The sequence below is a fragment of the Pecten maximus genome, chromosome 19, assembly GCF_902652985.1.
Source record: "Pecten maximus chromosome 19, xPecMax1.1, whole genome shotgun sequence".
Classification (NCBI taxonomy): Eukaryota; Metazoa; Mollusca; class Bivalvia; order Pectinida; family Pectinidae; genus Pecten; species Pecten maximus.
In genome coordinates this window covers 29,959,813-29,974,847 of record NC_047033.1, presented here as the reverse complement: position 1 = coordinate 29,974,847, position 15,035 = coordinate 29,959,813, and the positions used below count along the sequence as shown (strand labels likewise).

Here is a 15,035-nt window from a genome sequence, read left to right as displayed (position 1 = left end):
ATGTTATTTTCATTTTTTGACAGTGGTGTGTGTAATCTGTTAAGCTGATATGTACTTAACAGATTACACATACCACTGTCATATCAAAAAATTGAAAGTCATATTTTCTATGCAAGCGCCTGTGATTGCGACCAGTATTCAAAAAATTGAAATTTGAGTTTACTCACGTCAAATCCTTCTATAGATTAACTGTCTATCTTAGAGCACTGACAAATGTACAGTGTATTATATTACGTATTACCATAGTTCATGCATGCTCCTGTAAAAAATGTAGACAAGAAAGTTTAAATCATGATCACAACATGGACTTTAAATTTTGAACTCTTCACGTTTTCAAACATGGCTTTGTGGAATGTGGTCCAATTTATGCCCTTTAGGTTGTGAAACACACTAAGATAAAGAGTAGCGGAATCTGCCGAGTTTTGCCGAATTACTCGCAGCGTGACTACATTAATCACGTGGGTAGTAGGTTCTACCGGTCGACGATGGCGCTCAACACCCCACATCGTTTCAGCGGCTGCTGAAGTTTCTTTGGAAACTGTCAGATGGAGAGGATCACCAAGTTAATACAACACCAGGTCAGTTTAATGTGTTGTTAGTCTTGTTACTAATAATGTTATGTTCCCTACTGCCTGTTTATAACTTGTTTTTTATAATTTCTGAGGCGGTCGTGACCACTTTTATCACTAAGTTACCTGTTCGAGCATACGTAGGCCTACTTGGGGTCAGGAACTAAAGTTATTATTGAATCGTCTAATTTTAATTTGTAACATCATTTCATGTCTATTTATGCACCGATACAACATTGGATCGATTATAAAGCGCTTTTTAAAAAAAACACCCGTTTCAAAAAACCACTTGACCCTTAGAACGAATATTCATACCCTGCCTACACTGCTCTCCGGCAGGGTATGAAGTCCATTGCCGATAGTGTAGCAAGCCCCGATGTGATTGACATCGGGCAGTATTAGCAGTGGTAAAAATTTTCTGGGATAAAAAAAACACATGTAAATTGACGATTCTGGTATCTATTATGAATATTCAAGCAACAAACCTGCACATTACTTCAAATGTTTGACAATAAATAGTAAAATCCAAAACGAGCAAGACACACAGTGATATCAGTTCAAACATACCGCCATCTTTGATACAAGTGTAAAGGTAAATTTCCTTATTGAAGGAAATCAAAATAAATTGATGCTAATGAGGTTTCCCGCGAGATTTCAACAGAAAAACAGATTCAGAGTAATATATCTCGGTAAGGAAGGTCAATTCATTCTGAAATTATTTAATTACGCAAAGTAAGATTCGCTTTCTTCACAAGAGTTACAAAAGAGTGGTTAAATATCTCTGATTATGTATTTATTTATCGTAGTAGCTTCATCCATATATGGATCATGGGTTCCATATTTGGGTTAGAATCCTCGTGAGTGTTCTTCGAGAAGTATCATGGCGGATCACGGAGACAACTCTGAACAGTATGATATCAGAATATGCGAATTAAAAGATTTCTAGATTAGACGGTAGGCTAATACATTGCCAAATCGTATTAGAAATGTTTAATTATACGAACTGTTACTCCAAAGTTAAACGATATCCGCTATTTGTAGTATTTTCGAGGTTCACTGTTTTGCTACATTACGAGCAATGGGAGGGAATCGTAGCTCTGACGACGACCATCTGTCAGAAATTGTCCGTCCGTCGTCCAGAGCTACGTTATCGCAGCTACTTGACCCTGTCTGCACGACAGCTATGGTCTATCCGACCAAAAATGGAAATTCCTATGAGTCATTCGCTAAGCTAGGCTGTCAATGGAATGTCATAATTGGTAAAGGGGAACAGATATTGCATAAATATACATATGAAATAATTCTGTTCGGTTACTGGTTTAGGATGGGCCCTTTTTGTCTGATTTTCGGAGGAAAATTGTTGAATTGGGAAATATTTTTCAGTTAACTGCAAATTTAAGGAATTCAGCTTACATATAAAATAATTTTGTTCGGGATTGGGGCTCATTTTTTACAAACCACTCTCCAAAAAAAAGAGAAAAAGAAAAAAAAAATCAGAAAAAAGTCCTGTAGATCTAACAAAAATTCAATATGACCATATACCTGGTAGCCAAATACCTAAATTCTATAAGACTATTTACCTGGCTGCTAGGTACTTAAATTGTTAATTTCTACTTAAATACCTGGCAACTTACTTGATATGGCAGATCTTGACCGGCACATATTACCACACACTACCACATACAACCCCATCCTAATTAGTCTACCACATACTACCACATCCTAAGTATACTACCACATCCTAAGTATACTACCACATACTACCACATCCTAAGTAGTCTACCACATCCTAAGTATACTACCATATCCTAAGTATACTACCACATCCTAAGTATACTACCATATCCTAAGTATACTACCATATCCTAAGTATACTACCACATCCTAAGTAGTCTACCACATCCTTAGTATACTACCACATCCTAAGTATACTACCATATCCTAAGTATACTACCATATCCTAAGTATACTACCACATCCTAAGTATACTACCATATCCTAAGTATACTACCACATCCTAAGTAGTCTACCACATACTACCACATCCTAAGTATACTACCACATCCTAAGTATACTACCACATCCTAAGTATACTACCACATCCTAAGTATACTACCACATCCTATGTATACTACCACATACTACCACATCCTATGTATGCTACCACATCCTATGTATACTACCACATACTACCACATCCTAAGTATACTACCACATCCTATGTATACTACCACATACTACCACATCCTATGTATGCTACCACATCCTATGTATACTACCACATACTACCATATCCTAAGTATACTTCCACATCCTATGTATGTTACCACATCCTAAGTATACTACCACATCCCAAGTGTACTACCACATCCTATGTATGTTACCACATCCTAAGTATACTACCACATCCTAAGTATACTACCACATCCTAAGTATACCACCACATCCTAAGTAGTCTACCACATACTACCACATCCTAAGTATACTACCACATCCTAAGTATACTACCACATCCTATGTATGTTACCACATCCTAAGTATACTACCACATCCTAAGTATACTACCACATCCTAAGTATACCACCACATCCTAAGTAGTCTACCACATACTACCACATCCTAAGTATACTACCACATCCTAAGTATACTACCACATCCTAAGTATACTACCACATCCTAAGTATACTACCACATACTAAGTATACTACCACATACTAAGTATACTACCACATACTATCACATCCTAAGTATACTACCACATACTACCACATCCTAAGTATACTACCACATCCTAAGTATACTACCACATCCTAAGTATACTACCACATCCTAAGTATACTACCACATCCTAAGTATACTACCACATACTAAGTATACTACCACATACTATCACATCCTAAGTATACTACCACATACTACCACATCCTAAGTATACTACCACATCCTAAGTAGTCTACCACATCCTAAGTAGTCTACCACATCCTAAGTATACTACCACATACTACCACATCCTAAGTATACTACCACATCCTAGGTTTACTACCACATCCTAAGTATACTACCACATCCTAGGTATACTACCACATCCTAAGTGTACTACCACATCCTAAGTATACTACCATATCCTAAGTATACTACCACATACTACCACATCCTAAGTATACTACCACATCCTAAGTATATACCACCACATCCTAAGTATACCACCACATCCTAAGTATACTACCACATCCTAAGTATATACCACCACATCCTAAGTATACTACCACATACTTAGTATACTACCACATCCTAAGTATACTACCACATACTACCACATCCTAAGTATACTACCACATCCTAAGTATACTACCACATCCTAAGAATACTACAATATCCTAAGTATACTAACACATCCTAAGTATACTACCACATCCTATGTACGCTACCACATCCTTAGTATACTACCACATCCTAAGTATACTACCACATCCTATGTATGTTACCACATCCTAAGTATACTACCACATCCTAAGTATACTACCACATCCTAAGTATTCTACCATGTCCTAAGTATACTACCACATCCTAAGTATACTACCACATCCTAATTATACTACCACATACTACCACATCCTATGTATGCTACCACATCCTAAGTATACTACCACATCCTAAGTATTCTACCATGTCCTAAGTATACTACCACATCCTAAGTATACTACCACATCCTAAGTATACTACCACATCCTAAGAATACTACAATATCCTAAGTATACTAACACATCCTAAGTATACTACCACATCCTATGTACGCTACCACATCCTAAGTATACTACCACATCCTAAGTATACTACCACATCCTATGTATGTTACCACATCCTAAGTATACTACCACATCCTATGTATGCTACCACATCCTAAGTATACTACCACATCCTAAGTATACTACCACATCCTATGTATACTACCATGTCCTATGTATGTTACCACATCCTAAGTATATACCACCACATCCTAAGTACTACCACATCCTAAGTATACTACCACATCCTAATTATACTACCACATACTACCACATCCTATGTATGCTACCACATCCTAAGTATACTACCACATCCTGAGTATTCTACCATGTCCTAAGTATACTACCACATCCTAAGTATACTACCACATCCTAAGAATACTACAATATCCTAAGTATACTAACACATACTACCAAATCCTAAGTATTCTACCATGTCCTAAGTATACTAACACATCCTAAGTATACCACCACATACTAAATATACTACAACATACACTACCACATCCTAAGAATACTAAAACATAATACCCCATCTTAAGTTTAATACCACATGGAGTACTGGGAGGGTGATTTTGTACTCAAACCCTGTGGGAGCAGAAAATAGTAAGCCCTATCGCTCGTAACTGCGGGATGTTTGCAGGGTGCTAGCGGATTCGCTCGACGAATCAGCTCGCAGCGATCCGCACGACAAATCCGCTCGCGGCAATCCACACGACGAATCCGCTGTCTCCGTCCTTCAATGATAGGCGACGTGGATTAAGTTTGAGCAGTCTATGCAGGCTGTCTGTATACATAATTTTCTAGAAGCAGTTTCCAGTACAAACTGTAAATATAACATGCGTCAGTGAATACCAGTTTCGTTTTCAATCATTCATATATAGATGATCTACGGTAAAATTGTACTCGAATGTGTGGGTATTTAGTGGTAAATTTTACGCTATGAACGTGCGTGTTCATAGAATTTGTCGTTACTGTTACACATCAATGTTATCTGTAAATTCTGTGGTGTACAATCCTTGTTGGAGCTGACAATGTTAAACTATCTGGGAAAACACTTTTGCTGACCTTGATACAGATGGCGCTGTTTATGTGAACTCTGCGAGGCTCACATAAGGGTATGTTATCAAAATAAATGACAATATCTGAATGCGTACCACTTTTATATTGTGAATGACGATGTGGCTAGAAACAAGTAAGTTTTATGTCACAAGCTAATGCTATATATGTGTAACAGGAGGGAGAGGGGGGTAATGTGAATTGACACCCCGTCTTGCCCTGTACACCAGTCAACCCAGACGAGACCAAGTTACACAAGACAGAAGCACGGGAAAAACACAAACCTCGCACAGGACACGTACATGCAGAGACAAACAACAAGGCAAATACGTCACAGGTACACAGAGTACAAACTCCAATAATCTCTAGTACACTGACACAGACTACCTGTATAAAGCTAACCGTATCAGATCGGGGCATTACTGTATCATCCCAGCCCTATCGATAACACAGTATTTTATGTAGCAAATAAATGGCCACGACAATGGTACACAGATGAAGATACGGCCGGAGACAGATGTCTGCTTATTGTAATGTTCAAGTCATCAATGTGTCTGTGATTTTAATGCGTTAATGGAACGAAATATGGTATTAAATGAATAAATAATCAGATGCACCCTAATTACACTGCGGTTGGTACAGACGATCTGCGGGGTCTGATTTTTGCCGAGTCTCTACGAGTTTGCTATTGTACAGGTAACTGTCTTATGATTAAATACTTTGCTAGATCACGTAAAAATAAGTCTGAGATCTTTCACTAATAATAAACAGCATACATGCCATACTTTCAGGAGACCAATAACGGAGATTGATGATTATTTTAAGGGAGATTTGCCTAAAATAAGGGAGATTTGTGCGCAACATGAATATCAACATTTTTACTCAATTTTAAAGCAATAAACTAATTTTGAAAGTGATAAAGAATATTTATATTAATTTTGGATATTAATCATATTGTATATATATATGCAAACAACAAAAAGTTTTATAAGGTTAAAAAAAATAAGTATACATTCAGATTCTGATGATATGAAATTATATTTTTATGTAACACAAAAAGATTCACTGCTTTATGCATATTACATGCCAGCATTTGAAAAGGGTATGTTATAATTACATGTAGCTAAAGATTAAGACAAGCAATGTAATCATTTATCAGTTTGGATTTTCTTAAAATGAGAAAGCTTGATCAACTCTGAGGGAACACATCAGTTGTAAAAATCACAATGAAATGTCCTGTGGGATCCCTAATGTTGGACCATTTAGAAATAAAAATATTCCAAGTGTGCAAGTGTATACATGGAGTCATGAGAACTGAAGATGTTCATGTTAGGAGACTGCAGTAAATCTTAACTTATCACGATCATTCTAGATTTTGTATATTGTCTCTGTGATAGACGGTAGTCATTGTAAACATCATGATTGACCACTATGACCAACAGTTTTATAAAAGAAAATATCAGATTTCATCTTGCTATCACTGATCCACGAAACACATGTTATATGAAAAACACGTGTGAGTTTGCGTCTAACCAGGCTCTGTATCAATTACCATCAACAAAGTATGGTCCTAAAAGAAAGCAAGCAATAATTTAAGTCTGTTAGCAAAGAGGGTCAAAGTTGTTTGTAAGCGACTTGCCTTTATTTCATGGTGATAGATATTCTAGCGCAAACAGTCGAACATAGGCCATTTTGACTGAGTGATCACGTAAACAGATGGATCACATGATCACTAAATTTAGCCTGAAGCATGCAAGTGTAAAAGGCTGCCAAGTTTGCTTAAATAAATGACCTTGACCTTTAAATTTACATTTTTGTAAGGTCACGATGGGCAGTGAATATTCGTAAAGACACCAGTATTGTTAACACAATTAAAAGAAACAACTCTTGTTTGATACAGTTTACATTTTCAAATCATCAGTATACTCAAAATCCACAATTACCGTCTCAGATTAACTATTGTTGTCATGGACAGCAGGTATTGACACAGATTTAGTAGTGACGTGGTCGACTGTTCCTTAGGAACTGTATGCTTCAGCCATTTGTTGTTAGCTTACATCGGAGAGAAGTTAAATATTCCCCCAAAGAGACGAGGTAATAATTATGTTACCGATTGTCACGCTTATTAATCAGCTGAGCCTTTTTGCTGCTTTACACTAATTTAAACGCAGTCAGAGTTTGCTAAGCTGAAGATGGGAGAGGTTTAAATATAACTATTTCACTTTTACCTTGTTACCACTTTGTAATCCCATTGATCAATATCTCCTCAATACTTTCTTTCTAGAAAAGCTGTACCTACAAGTAACTCCAATATGAAAAGAAGGATGGCCGAAAAAGCTAGTGTGAGTATTATTTTCTAACATGGAAGTCAAACTTCCTCTCTGACTCTGGACATAAAACAATTAAGGGTCAGATGTCTTTCACTGACGGTCAAATATCAATTCTTCTATTTATCATTTCTACAGTTGTCCTCGGTTGACAGTCAAATATTAACCCCCCTGTTTGACATTTCTACAGCTGTGCTCGACTGACAGTCAATTACTTATCCCCCTGTTTGTCATTTTCACAGCTGTACTCGGCTGACAGTTAAATACTAATTCTTCTGTTTGTCATTTCAACAGCTGTCCTCGGCTGACAGTCAAATACTAATCCCCCTGTTTGTCATTTTCACAGCTGTCCTCGGCTGACCGTCAAATATTAATCGCTCTGTTTATTAGTCCCCTGCCGTTTGAAAAACGGGGGGACTATAGGTTTACTCTCCATCCGTCCGTCCGTCCGTCCGTCCGTTCGTCCGTCCGTCCGTCTGTCGTCCATCCGTCCGTCAACAATTGACTTCTACTTCATAACCACTGTTCAGAATTTGACCAAATTTGGTCAGAAGAATCTCTATGTGTAGGGGACTCAAAATTGTACAAATGATGGGGCTGACCCCCCAGGGGCTGAGGGGCGGGGCCAAAAGGGGTCAATTTAGCTATATTGATATAAACGACTCCTTCACTGAAACCAAGCAATGCATATCGCTCATATTTGCCTGGAATCATCACTATTAGGTGGGGATTCAAAATTGTACAAATGATGGGGCTGACCCCCCAGGGGTCTGAGGGGCGGGGCCAAAAGGGGTCAATTTAGCTATATTGATATAAACGACTTCTTCTCTGAAACCAAGCAATGCATATCGCTCATATTTGCCTGGTAGCATCACTATTAGGTGGGTATTCAAAATTGTACAAATGATGGGGCTGACCCCCCAGGGGTCTGAGGGGCGGGGCCAAAGGGGGTCAATTTAGCTATATTGATATAAACGACTTCTTCTCTGAAACCAAGCAATGCATATCGCTCATATTTGCCTGGTAGCATCACTATTAGGTGGGTATTCAAAATTGTACAAATGATGGGGCTGACCCCCCAGGGGTCTGAGGGGCGGGGCCAAAAGGGGTCAATTTAGCTATATTGATATAAACGACTTCTTCTTTGAAACCAAGCAATGGATATCGCTCATATTTGCCTGGTAGCATCACTATTAGGTGGGGATTCAAAATTGTACAAATGATGAGGCTGACCCCCCAGGGGCTCGAGGGGTTGGGCCAAATGTGGTCAATTTAGCTATTTAAGGGTTAACTGTAATATTTTTTTTACGTTATTGAGCAATAACACAAAAAACTGGGGTGTACTCGGAATAAACCCCGAAGCGGTTTATGAAAAGAGTACACCCCAGTTTTTTTGTTTTATTGCTCAATAATGTAAAAAAAATATTACAATTAAAATGAAAATGCTTGTTACAAGCAAAATTAAATTATATTAATATAAACGACTTCTTCTTTAAAACCGAGCAATGGATATTGTTCATATTTGCCTGTTAGCATCACTATGGGGTAAGCATTCAAAATTGTACAAATGATGGGGCTGAGGGGCGGGGCCAAAAGGGGTCAATTAGGCTATATTGATATAAACGAACTCTTCTCTGAAACCGAGCAATGGATATCACTCAAATTTGTCTGAAAGCATCACTATTGGATGGGGATTAAAAATGGTACAAATGATTGGGCTGACCCCCAGGGGCCTGAGGGGCGGGGCCAAAAGGGGTCAATTAGGCTATATTGATATAAATGACTTCTTCTCTGAAACCAAGCAATGGATATCGCTTATATTTGCATGGTAGCATCACTATTAGGTGGGGACTCAAAATTGTACAAATGATTGGGCTGACCCCCAGGGGCCTGAGGAGTCGGGCCAATTAAATGTGGTCAATTTAGCTATATTGTTATAAACGACCTCTTCTCCGAAACCTAGCAATGGATATTGCTCATATTTACCTGGTAGCATCAATATGGGCTGAGAATTCAAAATTGTAAAAATGATGGGACTGACCCCCAAGGGGCCTGAGGGGCGGGGCCAAAAGGGGTCAATTAGCTAGGCTATATTGATATAAATGACTTCTTCTCTGAAACCGAGTAATGGATATCACTCAAATTTGTCTGGAAGCATCACTATTGGATGGGGATTTAAAATGGTACAAATGATTGGACTGAGGGGCGGGGCCAAAAGGGGTCAATTAGGCTATATTGATATAAACGACTTCTTCTCTGAAACCACGCAATGGATATCGCTTACATTTGCCTGGTAGCATCACTACGGGGTGGGGACTCAAAATTGTACAAATGATGGGGCTGACCCCCAGGGGCCTGAGGAGTTGGGCCATATGTCCTCAAATTAGCTATATTGTTATAAATGACTTCTTCTCTGAAACCTAGCAATGGATATTGCTCATATTTGCCTGGTATTATCACTATTGGGTGAGGATTCAAAATTGTACAAATGATGGGGCTGACCCCCGAGGGGCCTGAGGGGTGTGGCCAAAAGGGGTCAATTAGCTAGGCTATATTGATATAAACGACTTCTTCTCTGAAACCGAGCAATGGATATCACTCAAATTTGTCTGGAAGCATCACTATTTTAATGAGGATTAAAAATGGTACAAATGATTGGGCTGACCCCCCAGGGGCCTGAGGGGTGGGACCAAATGTGGTCAATTGGACTATATTGATATAAACGACTTCTTTCCTGAAACCGAGCAATGGATATCGCTTACATTTGCCTGGTAGCATCACTACGGGGTGGGGACTCAAAATTGTACAAATGATTGGGCTGACCCCCAAGGGCCTGAGGGGTTGGGCCAAATGTGGTCGATTTAGCTATATTGTTATAAACGACTTCTTCTCTGAAATCTAGCAATGGATATCTCTCATATTTCAATGATAGCATCACTATGGGGATAGTATTCCAAATTGTGCAAATGGTGGAGACCTACAATCCCCTGGGAGAACACTTTGGTACTCTATATGCTGCTGGGCAGCTTGTTGCTTGAGTGTGGTGAGACACTTAATTGTTTTAGACATGCAGAGGATACCTCATCTTACTTTGGGAAATTAGCTTTGTTTAGATGCCTCTGATGCCTGATTGTCCATTTCTTTAGTCGGTATTGAAGTCTCTGATAAAAACAAGCACTGACGATCTTTCTGGTTCCATGATTATTAAGTTTTATTTCTGTGTCCAAAAGTTCCAAAATAGTAAATTATGATAATCCAAGTTGTCCTAACATTCACACACTCTCATGTCCATCACTCCAATCCTTGTTCCTAGCACTTGCTCCTGTTCTCTAACTCTTGTTCTACGAACGAACGAAAATCTTCTTTCTATGGCAGTTTGGGCGGGCCCATATTCGCCAGTCGCTTGTCGTTGTTATTTACAGTTGCCCCACGTTTTATGTGTTAATGTCGTGGGAGGGCGATCGAAAGGGGCCAAGAAGGCTTACCAAGGATATATATAAAAAAATTATTTGATCAGAGAGTATATATGTTGTTTTTTTTTTAAAAAGAAAGAAAAGGGGAGTTAACTGTTCAAAGTGTAATTATTGTATATGTTTATGTACTTAAGGAGAGTTATTTAGTGGTTTGTTATGTGCCCCGGGTCTAGTACAGCCCGTTACACCCGACAGTAGAGGACGTCACTGCTTCCGTGAGGTACAGTACCTAGTCCTTTTGCCGGGCTTGGCCAGAAGTATAGATGGTCCGGGGGGTCCCTATAGTGTATGCGTCTTAACTTGTATCCATCGTGTGTATGTAAAACAAACAAAAAATAATAAAAAGAAATGAAAAAGAACAGAAAAAAGAATAAAAATAAATAAAAGGATATATTTATATAAGATTAATAAAACAAAGGGATTCATAAGTTAACTGATACGGAGGAGGATTTAGATTTACTCTGTCGAAGATAATGTTTTATACTTATTATAAGTAAAATATGAGGAGAACCAACCAGCTTTTTATTTGATTACGTATGCTTCTACGTATATTAGGTAAATTTGATTAAAAGATTAAATTAAAAAGGATTAAAAAATGGGAATGAGAATAAGTATGAAGTTACCAATTCTATATGAGAATATTTAAAATATACGATAATTGTACTTATTCCAACAAGTTATTCTGCCACAATAACTGTTGTCTTTATTATTTCTTACAGTAATAAAAGGAAAAAGGAAAAAAAAATCATTAAGGATTGCCAGGCGGTTATAGCCCTTTAGTATCCTGGCCGGTATATTATATGGGTGGTCTCCCCTGATCCACTCTCGTTCGGTGGGGGGTAACCCTTTAATATAGACATATTGTAAATCAAAAGATTATAAAGATTTTAAAAACATTTGGTAACTTCAGGAAATAAAAAAGAAGAGAAATAAATGAATAAATTAAATGCAGCAAGTACTATGTAAAAATTAAATTATTTGATGCAACAAGATTTATTTCACCGGGGAGTTTAGATCAGATTTATAATAGATGCCAGAGAGAATGTTGCCAGACTTATTTATTGAGAAAAACAGTCGTAATTTTCCATTAGATTTACCTCCCTTGGTCCACTACTGCTTCTAGTGGAGAGAGGGCTTGATATTTGGTATAGTACCAATGATAATGTGTTATTATCAAATAACACTTACGTATTTGGTTTAAAAAGCAAAAATAGTTTACATACTGATTCAAGGATTTGTTAGTGGTTAGTTTTTCGAAAAAGAATCCTCGAACGGTTGAATTATCAACGGCTTTCTTAGGGAAAACTGATGATGTACATACGTGTGTTAATAAACTATAAAGCCCCGTAAAGAAAAAAGAAATTCTTTAACATCAAGTTACCGCCTTTCCATACAAGAGTGTGATTTAAGTAATTGTTGGTTAAAATATACAATAGGTACGTATGTATAAACTTCGTGTACCGTATTCGGTCACTGTAAATTCGGTCTCTGGGCCATACTGCTGTAGGATTACACAACTCCATTCTACTTTTTATCTAACCAGTAGTTGGAGTATGTGTTAACAACAACGGTGTATATTGATGGTGTATAAGTCAGAAACTGCGGTTGAGGATACCCCTACCAGGCAAGCTTAAGACTTAACTCAATTGATATATGAATATCTACATCGTTAGATGTTGTCCCCACACTGTTGATATTTATTTTAAACTTTAATATATTTGAGGAGTACATGTTTATCACACTCTTGTCGGTCTGATCTCAGCTAACCATCAGCAGCGGTACTTAGTGTAGTGATGTATATATTTGACCCTATACTATTTAAAAATCCTACTGAAAGGTTTATATGGTTATTCCTAATAGAAGAAAAATCCTAACATTGAAAAAGAAAAATCCTCCCTATTTATTTCCGGGCGTTATGTAATATAGTTTATAGAAAATGTACATGTATCAATGACGCAGCAAAGATCATGGACTCCCCCCTTATTTATATATGCTTATTTATGTCAGAAAAGGGTGGGGGCTTGGGGACTAGGACTAATAAGGTATGCCGTGCAATACGTCATGCCACTAATTGTCCGTCCCCCTAATCCTAACACTAGATTAATAGACCTATTCTATTTTCTAATGAGGAAGTATATTTACCCCGGTGGGTACTGTTATTGTGATGAAGTATTTCAATTACTACGTGTAATTGCTTAATATATTGATATATTTAAAAGGTGCCTTATTATAAGGTCACTGATAGTAGAAACGACAGGCCCCTGTGTTGGTACCCGCCGTATCCACCAAGTGTATTAAAAGGTACGTGCCAAACACATCGTCAATTATATTACCGCAAGGAGTTTAATATGAGTACATGTATATATATTTAAAATATTAGAGGGCCCCTGTCATTCCAGTAGATGAGATGTATCGTAGTACTGCAGTGGAGACATTTGGTGCATCTGAAAACAACTGAATCAATTTTATTGGATTAATATTATCCGTGTGCAGGTCTGCATCTCGGTATAACCGCTGTCTCTGTAGATAGAAACGATCACATTTTAAAAGATAGTGTTCTACTGTCTCTGGGACATTACATGTCGCACAAAGGCCATCTACATGTATGTTCATTTTATATAAATAATGATTTAGACAGCATTTTCCCAATCGCAGGCGAGTATATGCTTTAACCGATTGTTTGTTTGCAGATGGGATTTTTTTATAATTTTTTTTCAGGTCTGGTAAATTAAGTTTCATTAATTTTGCTATACCTGGCTGTTTCCACTGATCCTGCCACAAATCAAAACGCCGTGCCTGCAAATAAGACTTTGATTCTCCCTTATCTAATGGCGTTACAATATCTATATTTTCTATAATAAGGGCAGCTTTGGCTTCCATATCTGCCATGTCGTTGCCTAGGATACCGACATGACTAGGAATCCAGACTAGCTGGACGGTCTTAATTACAGATAAAAGATTTAAAATCTGAAAAACAATAGGGTTTTTGATGTTGTATACTGGTGTTTGTAATGCCTGCAAAGAACTGAGAGAATCTGTAAATATAATATAGGTATTCGTTTCTATAGTGTTTATGAATTGCAGTGTTATTAGTATGGCTATAAGCTCTGCAGTCATAATTGAAATATTGTTACTGAGCCGGAAGTTATTTCTAATGTCCTTTTCTGGTATAACAAAGGCACATCCACATATTTGCGAATTCGGGTCCTTAGACCCATCCGTATATATATGTACTCCTGGAAAAGATTGTATAAACAGATTTGCCGGACCTAAGGCCTCGGATGGTGACATGCTTTTGTTAATGGTGCAGTGCAGTGTGGTGTTTAGTTCCGGTTTGTCCAGGGTCCACAGTGGGATTGGACTAAACTCGGATATATGACTTTTAATTTTACTCATCTGAAATGAAATTTGTACATTTTTCATACAGGTATAATATGATTTGTAGGATGAAGGCATTTTGCTTTGATTAAATAAGAATATTGCATCTTCATTCAAACTTTGTATTGTAGGGTGTGGGGTGGTAATTCCCTCGATTTTCAACTGATACTTGCTGATTAGGTAGTTTCTGTTTAATTGATAGGGCGGGTCCCCCGCTTCCGCCTGTAGGCTCGCTAGGGAGGTTCCCTTCATAGCTTGCAAACAAAACATCAGACTTTTATATTGCAGTTTATCTAATCGTTCCAGTTGTGTGTTACTGGCGGAGTTATATGCCTCAGCGCCATAATCGACTATACTTCTTATTAAAGTTTTGTACAGGGTTAGTAATGTATAACGGTCACAGCCCCAACTGGTTCCTCTTAGGTGCTTAATTAGATTTAACCT

At 37.8% G+C, this 15,035-nt stretch overlaps 1 protein-coding gene across 1 annotated transcript in view; it reads left to right on the top strand.

The window, feature by feature from the left end:
• The first annotated feature begins 490 nt into the window (after positions 1–490).
• The window catches only part of LOC117317522, a 70,894-nt gene continuing 56,349 nt past the window's right edge, over positions 491–15,035 (top strand). Inside the window, exons 1-2 of the mRNA XM_033872337.1 lie at positions 491–578; positions 7,698–7,755. The gene's annotated coding sequence lies outside the window, so the exon portion shown is untranslated. The remainder of the gene's footprint in view (positions 579–7,697; positions 7,756–15,035) is intronic.